General features: G+C 40.6%; 1 protein-coding gene across 8 annotated transcripts in view; it reads left to right on the top strand.

Moving 5' to 3' along the window:
• The first annotated feature begins 12,542 nt into the window (after positions 1–12,542).
• The window catches only part of LOC123746415 (zinc finger protein 568), a 58,854-nt gene continuing 47,398 nt past the window's right edge, over positions 12,543–23,998 (top strand). For 2 of the 8 annotated variants that reach the window (XM_045727956.2, XM_069314768.1), the window contains exons 1-2: positions 12,745–12,899; positions 14,330–14,417. The gene's annotated coding sequence lies outside the window, so the exon portion shown is untranslated. Of the gene's footprint in view, positions 12,610–12,744; positions 12,900–12,922; positions 13,170–14,329; positions 14,470–23,998 lie in introns of those variants that run through there. The other 6 variants (XM_045727959.2, XM_069314769.1, XM_069314770.1 and 3 more) reach the window with 5 other exon arrangements.

Raw genomic sequence — 23,998 nt, 5'->3', positions numbered from 1 at the left:
CATACATTCTCTTGTGCTATCTACATATACAAAACCTTATTCCTAAATGCTAATCCCGATTTGAAAATTTTCTTTGATAGGTGTAATAGAACCAATGAGCATCACACTAGAAATAAATACCTCTTTGAAATCCCCAGTCAAATTAAATCTGTGCAAACACTCCATGCAAATAAAAGGACCCAGTCTATGGAAATCACTCCTTGTTGAATTTAAAAAACCTTGTCCAAAAGTCCAAACTATGCCTTATTTAAAAGTAAACCCCAAAAGTACCTAATTTCATCCTTATAGTTTCCAACCTTGTGTTTCAAACTCACACTGTATCTTGTGCTATCAACACTCCCAATATTAGAACTTAAAACAAGCAACTTAACCAGTGTAATCATTTCCATCAATTTATATTTAGTTATTATGTTAAACTCAAATTTTGCTACAATTTACTTCCTAATCAAATATTTTACGTCCTCATATTAAGTCCCTGCACATCCTCTCATGTGTATTTTATATATATAAAACGCTGAACTGTAATGTCAATCCTGACCTTGAAAGCTTCCTAGAAGGTTGTAACAGATCCCATGAGCACCACACCAGAAACAAATACCTAATTGATATTCCAAGAGTACGACTTAGTCAAACTAGAAATGCTATACAAATCAAGGGACCTCGAATGTGGAATGACCTTCCAATTATGTTAAAGACTGTACCTCTCCCAACCAGTTTAAGATAAAAACTAAGTACTACCTAATTAACTCAATGTAACCTACCTTACCCCCAAAATTTCAACCCATGTCTTCTATTTTAAACAATGCTGTTTTGCTGACCAAATTGTATTTTTGTTTTTTTTCTGCCATGTTTCCCCCCCCCCCTTTTTTCCAATTTTTTCTTATTTTTTCTCAACACAATTTATACTTTAATCTCAATTAGTATTAAGTTTTAGTCTTAGTGTTTTTCCTGCCCGAAACGCTTTGCGTAATAGTGGCTTTAGGCATTGTATGTACTAGCTCTATCTATAAATCCATCAACTTTTGTTTCTTACCTTGTATGCATGTACTTTACCTGAATAAAAATTTGTATTTGTATTTAAATTAAAGACCTGCCCGAAATGCTATGCGTTTTAGTGGCTTTGCAAGAATATAAGAACACCAATGTTATATGTACTCTCACAAACCCAGTGTACCTTCTTGTAAATCAATGCATAAATAAAATATCATATATATGTATATATATATATATATATATATATATATATATATATATATATATATATATATATATATATACATATATATATATATATATATATATATATATATATATATATATATATATATATATATATATATATATATTACTGACAATAGGTAACGTTTGAAAGGATATGACTGCATGATAATGCTAATCTAATTCTCAGAAATGACAAGGCCTGCCACTTCTTCAGCTGGAGCTTCAGTAGCCTTGCTGTATACATATGTACTCTTAGTTCACTTCATTATGCACCCAATGTACTCATCCTGTGAGTGGTAATGGAAAAGGTTATACACAGAGGGTTATACGTGATGGGCTCAGGCGGGAACTAGCAGGGGAAAGCGCAAAGCCATTACGACTATATGACACTTGGAAGGGGTCAGGATAAGGATTTGGGATGGGACGGGGGAAAGGAATGGTGCCCAACCACTTGTCGGGGAGTCGGGGATTGAACGCCGACCTGCATGAAGCCAGAGTCCCAGTGGTTGGGCTCAGGAACTAAACCCCAAAATTCAATTAGTTACACAAGTTACATTCTGCATACTATGCTATAACAATTACAGAGTTTAATTGGTGTGTATATCAACGTTCTTTTACAGTATATAGTTCTGCCCGAAACGCTGCATGTACTAGTGGCTTTACAAGAATGTAATTACTATGCTATGTATCCTCACAATCCCAACGCACCTTCTTGTATATATATAAATAAAAATAAATAAAAATAGCATAAAACTGTGTAACAATTTTTGTTCTTTGTTACTGGGAAGTATTAATTTCTGATTTCTTATGCCTCCAAAGTATAAAAATATATTATTCCCCCCCCCCCCAAAAAAAAAATTTCCTTTGACCTTTGTCTAAGACGTCTTAAAGGTAGCTATAATACAATACACTACAATATTCACCCTTAACATTGACAAAATTTTCTATATTCTGTTTGGCAATAAATTCTCTAATCAAATAAATCTCAGGATAAACAATACCCAAATTTGTAACAAAATAGATGGCAAATTCCTTGGCGTTCTCATTGACCACAAGCTGAATTTCCAGGGACACATTCTAAATATATCAAAAAAAGTTTCAAAAACTGTTGGCATTCTTTCTAAGATCAGATATTATGTACCTCGCCCTGACCTAGTGACGCTCTATTACTCCCTCATCTATCCTTATCTCAACTATGGTATTTGTGCTTGGGGTTCTACTACCCAAAATTACTTACGTCCTCTAATTACTCAACACAAATCCCTAAACTTGCTAAATATTAACTCCCTCCACACATTCTCTTGTGTCAACTACATTTACAAAACCCTGTTCTTAAATGCAAACCATGCTCTGAAACTCTCCCTGGACAGATGTAATAGGACCCATTATCACCACACCAGAAATAAATATCTCTTTGATATCCCCAGGGTCAAACTTAATATGTGTAAACACTCTATGCAAATTAAGGGACCTAGTTTATGGAACTCACTCCCAAGTGAATTGAAAAACTGTAAAACTTTTGCCTTATTTAAAAGCAAAACCAAAAAGTACCTAACTTCATCTTCTTAGTTTCCTACACTGAGCTTTAAATTTGCTCTGTACCTAGTGTTACCCAATCTCCTAATTTTTATGTAATTTCAAACAACCTTATCATTGTGTTCATTGCTGTCTTCTTTTATGTGCTAGCCATATGCTGTATTGTGACTACCAATTTTGTGTCAACTACCATTCAAGCTGTCATTGCAACCAATCTTATATTGTTTCTGCTGTATTATGCCTACCAATTTTTTTTTTGTCAACTACCATTCAAGCTGTCATTGCAATCAATCTTAGCTACCTATGTGCTTTAATATACTGTACCTACAATTTTCTCTCATCTTTTTTTCATTTCATGCAATCTGTTATCATTTTTTGTCTATAATTTTGCAAGTATTTACCTCCTTAAAATTTTCTTAGATTAAGGACCTGCCCGAAACGCTGCGCGTGCTAGTGGCTTTACAAGACTGTAATTACCATATTTGTATCCTCACATTCCTTATGTACATTCTTGTATATGCATAAATAAATAAATAAATAAATAAATAAACACAAAGCTGCTATTAGGACAATATCCAACTCTGGCTCCAGACATCACTCCATCGGTACCCCTACTCAAATAAATAAATAAATAAGTAAATGTTTATTTAGGTAAGGTACATACATACAAGAATTTTTTTTACAAAGATTGGTGGACTTATAGATAGAGCTAGTACATACAATGCCTAAAGCCACTATTACGCAAAGCGTTTCCGGCATGAAAAACTTAAATGACTAAACCTTAATACTAATTGAGCATAACGAGTAAAATGAAAACAAGAAATGAAAACATAACAGAAAAAGCAGCACAAATACAATTCTGTCGACAAACAGCGCTCTTTAAAAAAAACAGACATTGGTTGACAATAGAGGGGTAAGGTAGGTTACAGGGAAGTTATTAGGTATAGCTTCGTTTTTATCTTAAACTGGTTGAGAGAGGTACAGTCTTTAACATCGTTGGGAAGGTCATTCCACATTCTGGGTCCCTTGATTTGAAGAGCATTTCTAGTTTGAATAAGTCGTACTCTAGGAATATCAAAACTGTATTTATTTCTGGTGTGGTGCTCATGGGTTCTGTTACAACCTTCTATGAAGCTTTTGAAGTCAGGATTGGCATTACAGTTTAGTGTTTTATATATGTATAATACACATGAAAGAATGTGCAGTGACTTAATGTCTAACATATTCAGAGATTTGAGTAGGGGTACCAAGTGATGTCTGGGGCCAGAGTTGGATATTGTCCTAATAGCAGCTTTGTGTTGAGTAATTAGAGAACGTAAATGATTTTTGGTAGTAGAACCCCAAGCACAAATACCATAGTTGAGATATTTATAGATAAGCAGCCTTGAGAGCTCGGAGCCTCTCTTTATACTGACGACAGAGTCTGAATACAACAGGACCATACAGTGGCACCTCTTGGCCAAGGTATTTGAATCTGTTTACATAGTCAAGCTGGGAGCCATCAGACAGTTGCATCTTGCGAACAGCTCCTCCCTGCCTGGGTGGGCGCCGATTTAGTATCTTTGTTTTCTCTGCTGAGATCATTAAACCTAGGTCCTGACATGAGTCTAATACAGAGTTAAGAGTGTTCTGCGTGTTAGCATACCCAGTGGTGTGTATCATTATATCATCAGCATAGCTAATGATGTGGACGTTGGGTTTGCTCGGTATAGAGTTTAACAGCGTGTTTATTAAGATATTAAATAAGGTAGGACTGAGGACACCACCCTGCCAGGTACCTAGTTCAAAGTCTCCTGTTACACTCCTATGTCCCTGGAAAAATACAGATGACTTCCTGTTGGATAAGTAACCCCTGATCCAACAAAGAACCCGACCACCAATATTCATTCTTGCAAGCTCACTCAAGATAACATGTCTATTTGCAATATCAAAGGCAGACTTAAGATCTAGGAAGGTGGTATATGACTTTTCAGTGTGCAGGGTAAGAAAGGTGGTGATGCAATGATGCACACTCCTTCCATGCATGAAGCCATATATCTGGGGGGATAGCGTGGTTCATATTCTATGGAGGAGACGGTTTAGGACCATTCTCTCGAATGTTTTGCAAATGCAGCTAGTAAGGGAAATTGGGCGGAAAGCATTCTCTTGATTTGGCTTGGGAATTGGAATGATTATACTGTTGGTCCAAGAGATAGGAAGTTCCCCAGTAACATAGCTCATATTATACAGCTCAAGCAGGGCATTCCCTGTTACTAAAGGGAGCAGACGCAATATGTCATAATGATACCATCTTCACCGGGGGATGTGGCTTTGCCTTTGTTTAGGGCCGCGAGTAATTCAAACTCAGTAAATGGCACGTTGCATTCATCTTCCTTGTGGAGCATGAAGTCAACGAGCCTTTCTCGATCTCCGTAACCAGCATTTAATCTGAATTGTATGTCTGGGGGAAGCTTATTGAAGCTAGAGGTGGTTGCCCAAGCATCGACTATAACTCGTTTGCTCTGTGTAGAGGTTGAGGGTGTGCTACTTGGCCGATCTTATCGCCTTTAATTCTTTTAATATCCTTCCATGCCTGGCTGAGGGGGGTGTGAGAGTTGAGACTGTTAACAAAAGTTTCCCAGTTATCTTGCCTGAGCTCTGTCATGCGCTCCCTCGCCTTGGCTAGGACTTTCTGAAAGAGCTTGAGCATTGCTGGCGTACGTGTTTCCCTATATGCAAGAACAACTCGTCTGGCAGTGCGTTTCAAAGTACGCAGTTTGGGGTCATTGTAATAGGCATGGCGTTTATTACCTTTCATATCGTTCCGACTATTGGGTGGTGCTGGGGGCCGACCTAAAGGGTCAGCAAACATCTGAATGCTCTGTACTAGATCGTCGTTAAATGTCTGGACTGTGGAGGGATCATAAGTGCTGTACCACTCTGACACATGAGCAACAAAGTCTTCACGTCGAGCAGGAGGAACACTGAGCTTTTGCGTTTGAAAGTCCCACCGGGCAGGATGGTATTTCCTATACATAGAGTAGTCAATCTAGGGGTGATGATCTGACAACAAATCTGTTACAATAGATGATGTGCACCAGACGTGAGAGACGTTGAAACCAACACAGAGGTCTAGAATGCCTCCACAAATATATGTGGGTTCAAGGTCACCCACAATCTGCACATCTTGGTGACTATTTAGTAGCGACAGCAGTTGATTCCCATTATCGTTACTGAAGCGAGAGCCACCAATGTCCTTGTGTCTAGCATTGTAGTCACCAAGAATGATAGTTGGCTCTGCTTGAGCGCAGGCCGGAAGATCAATATAATTTAACTTTCCTGCTGGAGCATATAGATTAAATACATTGAGAACAGAGTTGCCCACAGATCCTCACTCCATGATACTGTTGACCGGCAGTTTGTTTTTCTGGCAGAAGTTGATGGGGTAGGGATTGTTTGATGTATAGAATGCAAGAGTTACTGGATCTGAGGTTGTAAGAAACAAATGAGGGCAATTTCGGGGGTGAGGATCTTGCGGGAACTCTGCACTCCTGGAGCAACCCGTCCTCTTAAAAATAACGTCACTTTTCGCTCGTATGCGCGCTATGGCCAAATTTGGAGGTAATTTGAAATGAAATTAAATTTGAAATGACCCATTATCACCACACCAGAAATAAATATCTCTTTGATATCCCCAGGGTCAAACTTAATCTGTGTAAACACTCTATGCAAATTAAGGGACCTAGTCTATGGAACTCACTCCCTAGTGAATTGAAAAACTGTAAAACTCTTGCCTTATTTAAAAGCAAAACCAAAAAGTACCTAACTTCATCTATTTAGTTTCCTACACTGAGCTTTAAATTTGCTCTGTACCTAGTGTTACCCAATCTCCTAATTTTTATGTAATATCAAACAACCTTATCATTGTGTTCATTGCTGTCTTCTTTTATGTGCTAGCCATATGCTGTATTGTGACTACCAATTTTTGTCAACTACCATTCAAGCTGTCATTGCAATCAATCTTATATTGTTTCTGCTGTATTGTGCCTACCAATTTGTTGTCAACTACCATTTTAAGCTGTCATTGCAATCAATCATAGCTATCTATGTGCTTTAATATACTGTACCTATAATTTTCTCTCATCTTTTTTTTTTCATTCCATGTAATCTGTTATCATTTTTGTGTCTATAAATTTTGCAAGTATTTACCTCCTTAAAATTTTCTTAGATTAAGGACCTGCCCGAAACGCTGCGCGTGCTAGTGGCTTTACAAGACTGTAATTACCATAATTGTATCCTCACATTCCTTATGTACATTCTTGTATATGCATAAATAAATAAATAAAATAAATAAATCGACTCACAAAAGTGACGTTCTGTTCCGTTTTCTATTTGAGTCGTCCGGCGTACGCGCAGAGGTTATTTATTTATTTATTTATTTATTTATTTATTTATTTATGCATATACAAGAATGTACATAAGGAATGTGAGGATACAAATATGGTAATTACAGTCTTGTAAAGCCACTAGCACGCGCAGCGTTTCGGGCAGGTCCTTAATCTAAGAAAATTTTAAGGAGGTAAATACTTGCAAAATTTATAGACAAAAAAATGATAACAGTTACATGAAATGAAAAAAAGAAGATGAGAGAAAATTGTAGGTACAGTATATTAAAGCACATAGGTAGCTAAGATTGATTGCAATGACAGCTTGAATGGTACTTGACAAAAATTGGTAGGCACAATACAGCAGAAACAATATAAGATTGATTGCAATGACAGCTTGAATGGTAGTTGACAAAAATTGGTAGTCACAATACAGCATATGGCTAGCACATAAAAGAAGACAGCAATGAACACAATGATAAGGTTGTTTGATATTACATAAAAATTAGGAGATTGGGTAACACTAGGTACAGGGCAAATTTATAGCTCAGTGTAGGAAACTAAGAAGATGAAGTTAGGTACTTTTTGGTTTTGCTTTTAAATAAGGCAAAAGTTTTACAGTTTTTCAATTCACTAGGGAGTGAGTTCCATAGACTAGGTCCCATAATTTGCATAGAGTGTTTACACAGATTAAGTTTGACCCTGGGGATATCAAAGAGATATTTATTTCTGGTGTGGTGATAATGGGTCCTATTACATCTGTCCAGGGAGAGTTTCAGAGCATGGTTTGCATTTAAGAACAGGGTTTTGTAAATGTAGTTGACACAAGAGAATGTGTGGAGGGAGTTAATATTTAGCAAATTTAGGGATTTAAATAAGGGAACTGAGTGTTGTCTGAAAGCAGAGTTAGTTATTATTCTGATAGCAGATTTTTGCTGTGTGATGATGGACTTAAGGTAGTTTGCAGTGGTAGACCCCCATGCACAGATACCATAATTAAGATAGGGGTAGATTAGTGCATAATATAGTGAGAGGAGAGCAGAGTTAGGAACATAATATCTGATTTTGGAGAGTATACCAACTGTCTTAGAGACTTTCTTAGTTATGTGTTGAAAGCAAGCCTGAGTAACCTGAAACCTGAGTAAAGGTTATGAGAGGACACTTTAAATTAACGTTTTTCATAACGTTTTGAAACTTTATGAGAATTTCCTGCTCACCTAACCTATCAGAGGACCCTTAACTTACTGTTGTTGAAAAAAAAATCCCAAATTTATTTTCATTTTTTTTTTATTTTCAAATTACGTCCAAATTCGGCCATACGGGCAAACGGCCAAAAGCGACGTGTAAGCTCTTGGCGAGGAGTCGACAGCGTTCGTCACGGACCTTCAATGCGTCTTCCCTAAGTTGTCAGAGGCAAAAATCAAAGCAAAATTCGAAGGGGAATTTTGGGCCTATTTCTGTAGCCCTGTGGATGAAAAAATATCTCCTATTCTCAGTCCTATATTGTGGCTTGTTGAGCTTGAAACCGTTGCTCCTTGTTTGTGTTACATCTGAACTTCTGAGGGAATTGTCCGGATCAAGATGCTCTAACTTGTTCAGTATTTTTAAAGTTTAAATGAGATCCGCCCTGTGATGCCTGGTTTGCAGTGTTCGTTAGCCCTGTGGTCCTCAACCGTTCCTAGTACGAGTGCTGACTTTATTTATTTATTTATTTATTTATGCATATACAAGAATGTACATAAGGAATGTGAGGATACAAATATGGTAATTACAGTCTTGTAAAGCCACTAGCACGCGCAGCGTTTCGGGCAGGTCCTTAATCTAAGAAAATTTTAAGGAGGTAAATACTTGCAAAATTTATAGACAAAAAAATGATAACAGATTACATGAAATTAAAAAAAAAAAAAGATGAGAGAAAATTGTCGGTACAGTATATTAAAGCACATAGGTAGCTAAGATTGATTGCAATGACAGCTTAAAATGGTAGTTGACAACAAATTGGTAGGCACAATACAGCAGAAACAATATAAGATTGATTGCAATGACAGCTTGAATGGTAGTTGACAAAAATTGGTAGTCACAATACAGCATATGGCTAGCACATAAAAGAAGACAGCAATGAACACAATGATAAGGTTGTTTGATATTACATAAAAATTAGGAGATTGGGTAACACTAGGTACAGAGCAAATTTAAAGCTCAGTGTAGGAAACTAGGAAGATGAAGTTAGGTACTTTTTGGTTTTGCTTTTAAATAAGGCAAAAGTTTTACAGTTTTTCAATTCACTAGGGAGTGAGTTCCATAGACTAGGTCCCTTAATTTGCATAGAGTGTTTACACAGATTAAGTTTGACCCTGGGGATATCAAAGAGATATTTATTTCTGGTGTGGTGATAATGGGTCCTATTACATCTGTCCAGGGAGAGTTTCAGAGCATGGTTTGCATTTAAGAACTGGGTTTTGTAAATGTAGTTGACACAAGAGAATGTGTGGAGGGAGTTAATATTTAGCAAGTTTAGGGATTTAAACAAGGGAGCTGAGTGTTGTCTGAAAGCAGAGTTAGTTATTATTCTGATAGCAGATTTTTGCTGTGTGATGATGGGCTTAAGGTGGTTTGCAGTGGTAGACCCCCATGCACAGATACCATAATTAAGATAGGGGTAGATTAGTGCATAATATAGTGAGAGGAGAGCAGAGTTAGGAACATAATATCTGATTTTGGAGAGTATACCAACTGTCTTAGAGACTTTCTTAGTTATGTGTTGAATGTGGGTGCTGAAGTTGAGTCTCTTGTCTAGGAATAGGCCAAGAAACTTGCCATCATTTTTATTACTGATGTTAATGTTGTCTATCTGTAGCTGAATTGCATTTGATGATTTGCTTCCAAATAAGATGTAGTAAGTCTTTTCGATGTTTAATGTTAGTTTGTTCGTTGACATCCATAAGTGGACTTTTTTTAATTCATTATTCACAACATTATTTAGTGTATGTGGGTTGAGGTTTGAGTAGATAAGGGTAGTATCGTCAGCAAACAATATAGGTTTGAGAATATTAGAGACATTAGGCAGATCGTTTATATATATAAGAAATAGAAGAGGTCCTAAGATGCTGCCCTGTGGTACTCCAACGGTAATTGGTAGAGTGGAAGAAGTTGTATCATTGATGGTCACATATTGGTGTCTGTCACTAAGATAGGATCGGATGTAGTCAAGGGCAAGGCCTCGGATTCCATAATGCTGGAGTTTAAGTAAGAGGTAGTTGTGATTAACAGTATCAAAGGCTTTTCTTAGGTCAATGAAGAGTCCAATCGGAAACTCATTTTTGTCAAGGGCTGAGTAGATAATGTCAAGGAGACTAATGATTGCATCGTTGGTGCTCTTTTGGGACCGGAAGCCAAACTGGCAGGGGCTGAGTATGTCGAATTTTACGAGGTAGGAATAGAGCTGTTTGTAAATAATTTTTTCAAATATTTTTGATAGAATGGGTAGATTTGAGATTGGTCTATAATTGTTTATGTCCGCCGGATTGCCTCCTTTATGGACTGGCGTTACTCTTACTTTTTTGATGATATCAGGGAAGGTGTGATACTCTATAGATTTGTTGAACAGTAGTGCTATGGGTGGGGCAAGGGCATGGGAGGCTCTCTTGTACACAATGGACGGAATTTCACTGGTGTTCCCTGCCTTGGTTTTTAGAGAATGTATGATGGACACAACATCTGCCGGGCTGATTGGTGAAAGGAGAAGAGAGTTTGGATAGCTGCCTGAGAGATATGTGCTAATATGAGTCTGAGTCTGTGGGATTTTACTGGCAAGATTAGCACCAACCGATGAAAAGAAACTATTAAATTCATTTGCCATTTCTAAATCAGTTGACGGTATATCACCATCCTTGTAGAGTTTTATTTGGTTATGTGAGTGTTGTTTAGTTCCTAGGATACTAGAGATAGTTTTCCAAGTGCTTTTCATGTTGCCTTTTGCTTCATTGAATCTATTCACATAATATGCATGTTTTGCCTTTCTTATGATACTGGTAAGCATTGATGAGTACCTTTTAGCTACTTCCTTTGAAACTAGGCCAATCCTAACTTTCTTTTCATATTCATGTTTCTTGTTGATTGAGTTGAGAATGCCACTTGTGAGCCATGGATTGTTTAATCTTTTGTCAGTTACTTGCTTGGTAAGAAGGGGACAATGAAGGTTGTAGAGGCTTATAGTTTTGGAGAGGAAGAGGTTAGCTAATGAATTTATATCATGGGTATTATTGAATTCAGAATCCCAGTTAATATTGTAAAGTGCCTCTATAAGATTGTCTAAAGCTGATTCACTGTGTAGCCTAAATGAAAGTTTCTTGCTTTTTGGTGGTGTTGTGTCCATGTTCGCTATGAGAAAGGTAGGATAGTGGTCAGTTGTTCTGTCGTAGATTATACCAGATACAAGGGGAGCTGTTATGTTTGTCCATATGTGGTCCAAGGTAGTGGCTGATGTTTGAGTGACTCGGGTAGGTTTGGTGATAGTGGGGATTAGCATACAGGAGTTCATGCTAGTTTTTTTTTTGCTGTTAAGGAAATAGTCAACTTGAGAGCAATTTTGTTGACCCAGGTCAATATTAAAATCTCCTCCCAGAATGATGTGGTTTTTGTTGAGATTGTTGTTTATAATAAGATTCCTTAGGTTGTCTGAAAAAGAAGCTATGTTAGTATTGGGAAATCTATAGATGGCTCCAATAGTCAAAGAGGATTTAAGGGATTTAATTGTAAACTGAGCAAAAGTATATTCACAGTAGTCATCTCTGTCACTAATAACACTGTTGCAGATAAATGTATCTCGGTAATATATAGCTGTGCCACCACCTTTTTTATTAGGCCTACAGTTATGAATGGCTTTATAACCAGCTAAGTTGTAGAGTTGGGTATAGTCTTTATTTAGCCAAGTTTCTGTTAAAATAATGAACGATAGGTTAGTACCTATTGCTGTGAGTAATGCATTTAAATCGTCAAAATGTTTACCAAGTGATCTAACATTTTGGTTATAAACTGATAGATAGGTGCTATTTTGAAGTTTGTTTTTAGCCTGGTGTGCTGTGAAATACTTGCAATAATGATGATTAATGTGCTGGTTGGTGTAGATATAGTTCTGGGATGATTTTTGTTACCCAGTGTTGCATTTTTATACAGAGCAGCTATATTCTGAAGATGAGGTCTTCGTGCTTGGATACAGCAATCCAAATGGGGGCGCACGAAACACTATACCTTCTTTTCCTTAATATGCTTTTCAGTCAAGATAGGAATGTTCTGAAATGTAAATTAATATTATTAATTTTATATGTGCAAAAATATATGCACAATATTTTTGTCCATATTGTGCATTCTTAAGCATTATGTTATGTTATGTGTTTATTTTTTTTGTTTGCATTTTTTTTTATTGAGGCTGGCATTTCGACCCCTGATTCCATGTATAGCTAACCATCCTGTGAGATTGGAATATTAGGTGAGCTTATAGCTAGTTTTTTATCTACACTGTATAATCTTTTATATAGAATAGGATAGCAGCACATTGCTGTGTATACCTAAGCTTGTTAATAATAATAAAAAAAAAAGTTTTTGTATCATGTTTAAGACGAGGGAGGAAGCCAGCTATGCGACCTGGATCCGTAGTTTAACCGATCTCTCAGCCACTTTTGTAAACAAAGAGGTCAGCTGCTACTTAGGTGCAGTCATCGGGAGGAAAAACCTGCAAACTGCGCGTATCGCGAAGAAGAAAGAAGCTGCTACCTATAGGTAGTAAATGTTGGTTTTGCAATTTTTTCACTGCTCCCCACTGGATGGGGGTAATGTGTTGTTGTTGGTATGTTCCCCTGCCAGTCTAAATTTGGAGAAGACGGTGAGAGTATATTCCCTTGATGGTGGCATAATAAATGAACTAAACTAACTAAAAAACTGGTGGAACAAAGCAGTCAGTGGGAGGACGAGCCACAGCTCACAAGCATTGTTGAAGTGTGAAGATTTACCTGAGGGCCACTAAGACTAGTGGCCTCGACGAGGCCACAGGTATATGCGAATTAGTACAGTAATATGACAGTCAGTAATGAGCCTAGGCACAGCTCATATGTGTCAATGTAGTCCTGTAGAGGTTATGAAGCTAAATAAGTGTTGTAGGGCAGCATAACATGTCTTTAATCCAAGACCCGCTCCGTCAAGAAGGGCAGGAAACGTGAGATATGGAATATTAAGGTTATGCAGGTAGCTACAAAAGTGAGTTCTAATGGAGTAAAAACATGGGCAATAAAAGAAGAAGTGTTCTATGTTTCATTCTTGTTGTGGGTACCACCAGCAAGCAGGTGAGTCATTCATCCGAAGACGAAAAACTGGGCAGGGAGTACATTGTATATATACGTAGCCTATACAAAAACGTGTAAGACAAACATCGAGTATCTGGGTGTTATGACAGGACCATGAAAAGGTTTGCTATCTGTGATGTCTTAATGTCAACCCATGTCTTGCTATTTTAAACAATGCTATTTGTTGACCAATTTGTAAAATTGCTGATTTCTGCCATGTTCCCCCCCCCCCCCCCCACCACTTTTATTTTTATTCCTTTTTTCAATACAATTTATAGTTTAATCTCAATTACTATTAAGTTTTAGTCTAAGTGTTCCCCCCATACCTTGCCCAAAACACTATGCATATTAGTGGCTTAAGGTATTGTATGTACAAGCTCTATCTGTAAATCCAACTTTATGTTCGTAACTCATCTTCTCTCTATGTACTTTTACTTGAATAAAAATTTGAATTTGAATTTAAGTAAAGGGTCTAATTTGGACTGCCAAAGAGCAGAACAGGCTTTTTTGAGAGGTAACGGTCTTTCGTGTTGATCTAGAGAGAGGGTTGCTAGAGATGTTAAGAAATGTGCTTTGGCCACTGCTTCATCTGCGATTTCATTCCCTCTGATTCCCACATGAGATGGGACCTATATGCATGATAGGCAAATCAGTTATGAAACTCGCCACATAAGTAAGCTACTTACATATGTGGTAACCTAGAGACTGTACTTATGGTTGCTCTCAAAGCCATTGTTGATATAATGTTAATGTACATTAAACGGCTTAACTAACTAATCAAGATTATAACTTGCTTAGCTAAATGAATGTTTGGGTTCAGTCCCTGAGCGTATTATGTGCCTCTGTAACCTTTTCCACTAACATCCACAGGATGGGTATGGATCCCGGTAGTACCATCTGGTTCGATCTCAACTTACTCAGGAATTCCGTGTTTGAATTCCGGCCGGAACAAGATTAGGTGGGCACATTTTTCACCACTTAGTGTCTCTGTTTACCTAGTAGTAAATTAGGTACGTACAGTATCTGGAAGTTAATCAACTGTTGTGGAGTTACAGCTTGGTTGGGTCAGTAGTTCGACCTTAGAGGGACCTCAATATAAGCCTAACATATATCTTAGTATCTATATACAGTATCTTAGTATATATATACATATATAGTATCTATATACAGTATCTTAGTACTGTATCTTAGTAAGTATCTTAACAGAAACTAGTAAAGTATCTAAAGTAAAAATTTTAGTAAAGTATTTTGGCTAAAACCTACTCGTTTGTATTATTTGAATTGTTATCTTTAATTAACTGTCATTATTTTTGTTTTTAATAATTCCAAAATCTTGTTGAATATTAATCTTGTCAATCTTTATTGAATTATAATTTTACTTGTCATCTCTATCCTACTTACCTAATTACACTGATTCTTATTTCATTATTAACTTGTTCCTTTTATATTTGCATTTTCTGCTATAGTTATTTATTAATAACTATAGCAATATAGTTATTACATATTTAGAATATTAATCTAGTTTATCTCAATATAGAATATTATTCTTGTAAATCTTTATTGAATCTTTATTTTTAACTTGACATCTGTATCCTCCTTGACTAATTACCGTGATTTTTATTTCACTTTTACTTGTTCCTATTATACGTGTATTTGCATTTTTTGCTATACTGTAGTTATTTTTATATCTTGAATTTTTTGTGATTACTCCTAAGTTTTATTATTCTACTGAAATTAGTTTATTTCTATTATTATTATATTATAGTGTAATTTTGCAAAGTTTATTTTATTATTAATCATATGCCCCCTTTTTATATTCCATTTTCATCTCACTGTGGTTATTTAATTTTAATTTTTATTGTACAGTGATTATCTTGAGGTTATCTTGAGATGATTTCGTGGCTTAGCGTTCCCGCGGCCTGGTCCTTGACCAGGCCTCGTTTTTGTTACACACCCCTAGGAAGTAGCCCGTAGCAGCTGTCTAACTCCCAGGTACCTATTTACTGCTAGGTGAACAGAAACATCAGGGTGAAAGAAACTCTGCCCATTTGTTTTCGCCTCCACTGGGGATCAAACTCGGTGGAGCTCAATCTCTCCACCGAAGCGATTGACTTTAGGACTACAAATCTCGAGTGACGTCCACTCAGCTGTCAGGCCCCCTGTGGTACCTTCGTTTTCTAATTTAATTGGTTCCCAGAGACGGTTTGAAAACCGAAACAAATTTTCCAATAAAAATAACGTAAATTGAATTAATCCGTTCCACACCCCAAGAATATTAACTTAAAAATACATGTTATACATACTATTACTTATATTTTCTACTACAGTACGTACAAGTATATCTTATCTTTATTGAGGACTTTTGTTGGCATATGGAAGACAGTGAGGAAGGGGAGGGGAGAAGATGTATTAGTGTTTGGAAGGGGGAGTCCCGTTCCATTATAACAGCAGTGATGACATTTCTGGGGTACTCACTCTCTTACATTTTGCAGGCATACCAGTAGGACCTGGTTGTGGCTTACTGCTTGCTTGTCTTACTAAAAATCTGTCTGTAGACACTTGTTTTCCATATGTTTTAACACCTGTAGTGAGACATTAGTTTGTCTCTTGTTTTTCCTCTATCGTCATCCACACAAATATTTTCTTAGGTTGAACTTTACCACTGACTTTTTTGGAAACTATGGCATGATATATAATAAGAACTTGTATGTTCAGAAACCAAAAATGCAAAAAGCAATGAAATTCTTCACAAAGAATTCAAGCGCAGTCATTACTAAGCGTGAGACACTGGTAAACTGAAGCATGCCATGCGCTCGGTTGGCCCCATACGTGTATCAACAGACTCGAGCACTGGGGCAAACCTCGAGTACCGAGTCAAATTTTTCAAGGAATTTGAGCTCGATAACCGAAATATTCGAAAACAGGAGCATTCGAAAACCAAGGTTCCACTGTAATTTTTAATGTAATCTACTGTCACACACCTCCCCCTTATTCTAATCAGAATATCTTTAAAGTCTTCTCCATTCTTACTCTATGCAAATTACTGGTACCATTGGCCCTGAATTAAATTTGCTATCACATATCTACAATAACCAGCACATTGATCATCACTGTTGGTAGTTACTTCAGAGTAAACCTTGCAAAAAATAAACTCCAAAATAACACTAGCCCATCAGTATTCAACCAAAATGTCAGATCACTTGGTAAACATTTTGATGACATCAATGCGCTACTTGAAGCACTAGGCACTAAACTATCTTTCATTATTTTAACAGAAACATGGCTAAGTAAAGACCATACCCAACTATACAACTTAGCTGGATATAAAGCCATTCACAACTGCAGGCTTGACAAAAAAGGATGTGGTACAGCTATCTATTATCAAAATAACTTCAATTGCACAAGTGTTATTAGCAATAGGGATGACTACTGTGAATATACCTTTGCTCAATTCTCAGTCAAATACCTTAAGGGGGCGTCTGCTTGTCAGGTAAAAGTGGTTCAATGTCAACCAATATTATTTGACTAGTTGTATATGAAAAGTGCTGAATTTGTCCCAAGTTTCAGTACTGCAGCGTAAATAGAAAGGGAGATTTTTTCTTTTTTTTTTAACGTTTTTTACACATTTTCAAGTCCACACTTCAGAACACACGTTTCAGATGTAATTATTCTGTGACACTTTTCTGACACATTAGCATATAATAAAGGCCCTTGAGTTATAGAATTTCCAAAAATCTTTAGTTTTCCTAATACAAATGTTCAAAGTTCCCAATTTTTTTTTTGCAAATATGGCATGTTTATTGCTATTATAAAATCAATAAATGAACTTAGAGAAAAATGTAAACTTCACAATATAGAGAGATGCCCTCCACATATACTGTGTAAGTTTCATGTAAATTGAATAAAAAATGAATCAGTTTTGTAAACGTTTGTGTCAATTGAAAAAAAACAGAAATGAATAAAGTCTAAGGTTCTAAAATCTGTGGCTGAGGTTGACATCAACCAATTTTCTCCAAAATTGGCATCCTTACAGATAGGCTTACGTACAGTCAGGTGTGTAAGTTTGATGCAAATCGCCCGAAAAAAAAATGAAAAAAAAAAAAATTGAAAAAAAAAAATCCTTTTTTTTTCTTAATTTTTTTTTCAGTTAAACTAATTTTAATATTTGTTTAATATATGGTATTGTGATAGCAAAGAGTCGTAGCTATGATTTCAGTTGACACTTTTGATTGATAATCGATTTTGACCATTTTGGCATAATTTTCACAACTACTTCAATATTTTTTTTCTCCCTTCCTATTTATGCTACGATGCTGAAACTTGGACCAGATGAAACACTTTTCATATAGAACTTGTCAAAAAAGTTTGATTGAAATCGAACGAGTTTTCATTTTTGCATTTTTATAACCAGACGCCTCCTTAAATTGTCAATAACTATTGGAGCTACAGTATTTATAGATTTTTCAATACTAATACATTTGCATTCTCAGATAGTATAAGGAATCTAATCATAAACAACAAACTCAACGAAAATTATATCATCCTAGGAGGGGACTTCAATATTGACCCCTGTCAACAAAATAACCCCCAAGTTGAATACATCCTAAACAGCATGAACTCCTGTATGCTAATCCCCCACAGTAGCCAAGCCAACACAAATTACTCAAACATCTGCTACAACCTGGGACCACATATGGACTAATATAACACCCCAGTTGTCTCTTGTATAACCACTGACAGAACAACCGATCACTATCCTACCTTCATCTCGGCAAACATGGACATAACACCTTCGGTTACCAATAAACTTACCCTTAGATTACACAGCAAATAGCAATAGGGAACCTCTTAAATGCACTTCACAATACAGTATAAACTGGGAATCTTAACTCAATAATACACAGTATATAAATTCATTTGCCAACATCTTTCTCTCCAAAACCCTAAGTCTTCACAACACACACTTATCATCTCCTCATGAAGCAAGTAACTGCCAAAAGATTAAACAACCCCTGGCTTACAAGTGGCATACTTAAATCAATTAACAAGAAACACGAATATGAAAAAAAACATAGGATAGGCCTAGTTACAAAAGAAGAAGATAAGAGATACTCATCAAGGCTTAGCAATATAATATGAAGAGCCAAAGTTTCCATTTATGAGAATAGATTTAAAGAAGTAAAAGGAATGAAAAGTACTTGGAAAGCCATCTCTAACATCCAAGGATCTAAACAACAATCTCATAACAAGAAGATAAAAATCTCCAAAGATGGTTACATGTTTGCAACAGACTTAGAAATTGCAACTGTATTCAATAGCTTCTTTTCATCGATTGGTGCTAACCTTGTCAGAAAAATCCCAGAGACCCAAACACATGTTACTATATATCTCACTGGCAGCTATCCAAACTCTCTTCCTTTTACCAGTCAACCTGACAGACATTATATCCATAATTCAATCACTTAAAACCACAGCTGGAAATATTTGTGAAATACCATCTATGATATATATGTGTGCTGCCCCTGCTCTGGCACTACTCATAGCCCTGCTGTTCAACAAATTTCTAGTGTCATACTTTTCCTGATATCCTTAATGTGATATCTGCAAGAGTGATGCCAGTTCATAAAGGAGGCGAGACAGCTGATATAAATAATTACAGACCAATATCAAATCTACTTATACTTTCAAAAATATTTGAAAAAATTATATACAAACAGCTCTATTCCTACTGTGTAAAATTCATCATATTAAGTCCCTGCCAGTTTGGCTTTCATTCCCAAAATAGTACCAGTGATACCATTATTAGTTTGCTTAATATAATCTACACAACCCTTAACAAAAATGAGTTCCCAATTGGCCTCATCATTGGCCTGAGAAAGGCCTTTGATTCTGTAAACCATAACTACCTCTTACTTAAACCTCACCACTATGGTATCCGAGGCCTTGCTCTAAATTTTATTCATTCCTATCTCGGTGACAGACACCAATATGTAGCCATCAATAACATAACCTCCTCCACTCTACCATTAACAGTAGGTGTGCCACAGGGCAGCATCTTAGGCCCTTTTTTCTAGCATTCTTAAACCTATACTATTTGCTGATGATGCTACCTTCATCAATTCTGATCCCAACTGCCACACACTAAATAATTGTCAATAATGAATTAAAAAAAGTCAACTGATGGATGTCATCCAACAAACCCACACTAAACATAGAAAAGACCTACTACATTTTCTGGGGGAAGCCCCGTCGGCTCCCCGGAGCTATCCCAGGCTGATATGCTAATGTCAGACTTTGGCATCAGTCATGTGTATGGAGTTCTTAGGCCTACCGGGGACCACAGCCAGAACCGGGCCCCCTCAGAGAGGCAAGGGGAGCAATGGCTTATAGAAGCCCCGGTGTGGTTGGAAGCATTCTATGTCTGCCATCGACTGGAACAGGCACCCAGAAAGGTAAGTGCCTCAAAACAAACCCCTATTCTGGTTAAAATTGCTACCAAAAGCCGAACTAGTGGATAGAACTCCCCAACCGAAAACAAGCAAACTAGTGTGACGTCACACACCGCCGCGCCGCTGTCTGCGCAGCTCCCCCCTCCCTGGGAGGGGGAAGGGAGAGCCCCAGACCCTCCACGCCGGCTACCCACACCTCGGTTCTTGAGGCTGATGCTATAGCCGATGGTCGTGTGCTCTGGCTCCGGTGTCGCTACTGCACTGTGCTTTGTGTGTGGTGTTGGTTTTGTGGGTGCGAGAGCCAGGAGTTATCTTCAGTACTCGGGCTGCATGCGCCTAGGGCTGCCTTCCCTAGGTGCCCTGTAAGTACTGCCCTTGGGGCTTGTGGCCACCTTCCACAGGCTCCTTGGGGTCTGCCTCTGCTGGTCCGTTTTACCTTTCGGTTTTTCGGCCGCCTGTTGGGCTCTTGGGTGTTCTGTTCTCCCTTGTTACCGGCAGGTAAGAGGCAGTTTGCACTGGTAGGGGCGCAGGGTACTGCACAGCTTGTATTCCCGACATCGCGGGCGGCTCTGTTCCTTTGGGTTCGCTGTCCTCTTGCAGGGTTTTGTTTTTCTTTTTGTTTTTGCCTGGTGGGGGGTTCTGTCATTTTATTCAGTTTGTTTTTGCCCTTCCACTGTTCTCCTTGGTGGCGCCCCCCCTGCTAGGTCCCCGTGAGTGTACACGTCCCTGGGGTTCAGCTATAGAAGTTTGCTTGGTAGTTTTGGGCGCCGGTTTGCAGCACTCTGCCTGAGACTACCTGAGCGCGAATCCTCTTAAAGTAAACGCTCAGGACCCTGGGAATCCCCTAGGGGGCGCGTGGGTCCGATGGATGTGACCCCGGAGTCCCCACTCGCTGTGTGCGAGTTTGAGGGTTACTCGGTCCCCTTGTCTCAAGGTGACCCTCATTGTTTTTGCCTCTGCCACGCTGCCTGTTGGGTCGGTGATACTTTCGACCCTGAGTCCTGTGAGTGTTGCTGCTTGCTTGTGACTCAAGTTACCCAATCCTCTGATGATTCTATTTGGGTACAGGTGGCGTGTGCGTTGCAGTCTAGGTTTCGTCTGTTGCAACGCGCTCGGTTGGTTGCTCACCCGGATGCCCCGGGGCTGCCCCGCTTTGCTTTTCGAGACCCGGACTTGGGGGTGGGGGTCGCTTCAATCCTGGTTCAGTCCGCACCTCCTCGTCCTTCCCCTTCTGTTCGTTCTGGTCCCCCCCCCCTGCTTCCGGCCCCGAAGCGTCTGAGGGTTTCGGGGTCGGAGCAGGGGTTACTTGATCTTGAGACTCGGGCAGCTTCGGGGGGTGCCCCTTCCGGGGCGGCGGCAGAGGCATTCAAGTCTTGTCTCCCGGCCGAAACTTCTGGGTCTGACCAGTGGGCCCCCTTCCTCCAGCTTTTCCGGCTGCTCCGTCCTTGTCTTGTGGGGTCGGGGCTTCGGGAGAGGACTCGGCCTTGGGTCCTGTGGTGAAGGACCTCGAGGCTGGGGAGGGGCTGACTTGGGGGGCCTTGGGCCCCGCTGGACCCCGCCTGGGTTTTTGTTCCCTCTGAGCGGGGCTTATTGTTACAAGGAGTGGGGTTTTCTTTTCCCCCCTCTGCGTACGAGTTGGATTTGGTGTCGGCCCCTCCCGGGTTCTGTTCCGTGTTCCCTGGGTACATCGGTTCCGTCCTTCGGGAGGTTTTCGGCTTATTGCATCCAACCTGGTATGGTGCGAGCGGCCTTTGCAGCTTACCTCCTGCGTGACCCGGATTATGCCTCGGAAATGGATCCGTCCGAATTCAGGTTTGGGACTTCGTTTCCTTTCTGGCTCCGTTACGAGGTTCCGGAGTCGTCCTGGCTAGCAGACTGCCCCTTGTTTGTTCTGGATTCCTGGCATTCCTTCTGTTGTTCCTGCACGCTGGAGTGGCGGGAAGCTTCCACAGTGCTTCAGGTTTTCCTAGGGGGCGAGCTTGAGTACCTGAATGAGTGCTTGTTTGCCCCTGCCCTTCCCCGCGATGTGGGCGTTATTCAGCTCCATGTGCAGGTTCCCACCCTTTCAGCGGCACTCGTTGCGGAGGACTTGCGCGCCCGGGGCCTTTTGGCTTCGGCCTTGTGGTTCTTTTCCCTCCTGGAGCTGTCTACGGATTGGCTCGTGGAGGATGTGAGGACGCTTGGGTCCGTCCCGTGGTCCGGCACCTTGTCCTCGGCTGCGCGTTCGTCGGCTACCTTGTTGAAGCTGTTCACGCCGATTTTGCGGGATGCGGTTTCCCTGTTTTATGCTTCCCGTCTCGCGTGTCGGCAGTTGGTGCTGGGTTCCTCTGTGGAGTCTGCTTGGGCTCTGGCTCTTAGGCGTTCTTCACCTTTTTGTCCTCTTCTGTTTGAGGAGTCGGCCGTGGCGCAGTTTATTCAGGCTGCGTCGGCGGCTTGTCGTCCGATGTCGGACTTGTTGGTTTTCCGGGGGTCCCGGGCTGGGTTTTCCCGGAAAGGTCGTGCCAGGGCTCGGGGTTCCTCTCGTCGTGGTAGGCCTCTGGTGTCAGGTTTGGGTTTGGCTCCTCCTGTGGACCCTCCCTCGTCTGGTCAGCGCTGTGTTCGCTCTGTGTGGGGTTCTGGGTCTCGTAAGGGTCGCCGGCTCTTTCGCGGTTTGCCCTATTGATGGGGCGATGGGGGGACGGCTTACACTGTTCGCCCGTGCCTGGTCCCACGATTCGTGGGCCTTTCGGGTCGTGTCTCGCGGCCTGCGGTGGCGTTGGGTGGCCCCTCCCCTCTTGGGGTGGGGGTCGGGGCTGGCAGGGCAGGTTTCTTCCCCTGCGCTTTGTCGAGTCGTCTTGGAGTGTGTACGCTTGGGCGTCGTCGAAATGACTTCGTCCCTCAGATGGGTTTCTCGTCTGTTTCCGGTTCCGAAACGGGACTGCGCGGACCTGCGGTTCATTCTGGACTTGTCCCGTCTGAACCCCTGGGTTCATTGCCCCTCCTTTCGGATTACTACACTGTCTCAGGTTCAGCTCCTCTTGGAGCCGGGAGCTTGGAAGGTGTCCCTGGACCTCCAGGACGCTTATTGGCACGTCCCGATTCATCCACGGTTCAGGGACTGGCTCGGTTTTGTTGTGGGGTGTCTGAGTTACCGCTTTCGTTGTCTCCCGTTCAGGTTGAACCTGGCATCTCGCATGTTCACACACCTTACATGGGTTGTGGTGGCTCGTTTGCGTCTCCTGGGTGTTCGGGTGTTGGCCTACCTCGACGACTGGCTGGTTTGGGCTCCCAGCTGGTCAGCTTGCTTGCTAGCCAGGGATTTGGTTCTTTCCCAGCTCGCCGAGTTCGGGTTCTTGGTGAACTGGAGGAAGTCCCATCTGGTTCCCTCTCAGGTTCGGACTTGGCTGGGTCTCGTTTGGGACTCTCGAACCGCCTCCTTGTCTCTCCCTCCGGAGTCTCCAGTGCAGCTGCGGTCCCGCCTTCGTCTGTTTCTGGAGGGCCCTCGGGTCACCCAGCGGTTGCTCGAGGGGCTGTGCGGGAGCCTGAACTTCGCGATGGTGGTCTACCCGCCGGGTCGGGTTTGGCTTCGACAGCTGTTCTGGTTCCTTCGGGGTTCCCCCTTCCGCCTCTCTCGCGATCGCAGAGTTCGACCCCCGGGGGCCTTGCGTCGGTTGCTGCGTCACCGGCTTCCTCTTCGGGTTTTTCGGGGTTCAGTGCCTTGGTGCCTACCCGAGCCGTCGCTCGATGTGTACACGGATGCGTCGTCTCTCAGCTGGGGTTTTGTGACCAGTGCTCACCAGGCCGGCCAGGGGCGTTGAGATCTGTCCTTCCGTCGAGCTTACAGCACGGTGCGGGAGTTCGCTGCAGTGTGGTTTGCTCTGGGGAGGATTCGAGTGGCCCGCGGATCGACGATTCGGCTCCATTCGGACTGCTCTCTGGTGGTTCATTGCCTGAACCGCGGGGGTTCGATGCGGTCCTTGTCTCTTTGGGGCTGGTCGCTTCGGGTGACTCGTCTGCTGAGTTCTCGGGGTTTGGCTCTCCTGGCGGTTCACGTACGGGGCGTGTCCAACTTCTTGGCCGACGCCCTGTCTCGCTTCGTTCCCCTCTCCAC

The sequence above is a fragment of the Procambarus clarkii genome, chromosome 80 (assembly GCF_040958095.1).
Source record: "Procambarus clarkii isolate CNS0578487 chromosome 80, FALCON_Pclarkii_2.0, whole genome shotgun sequence".
In the NCBI taxonomy this organism is placed as follows: Eukaryota; Metazoa; Arthropoda; class Malacostraca; order Decapoda; family Cambaridae; genus Procambarus; species Procambarus clarkii.
Note: the sequence above shows the minus strand (reverse complement) of the source record. Positions and strands in the feature narration are given on the sequence as shown.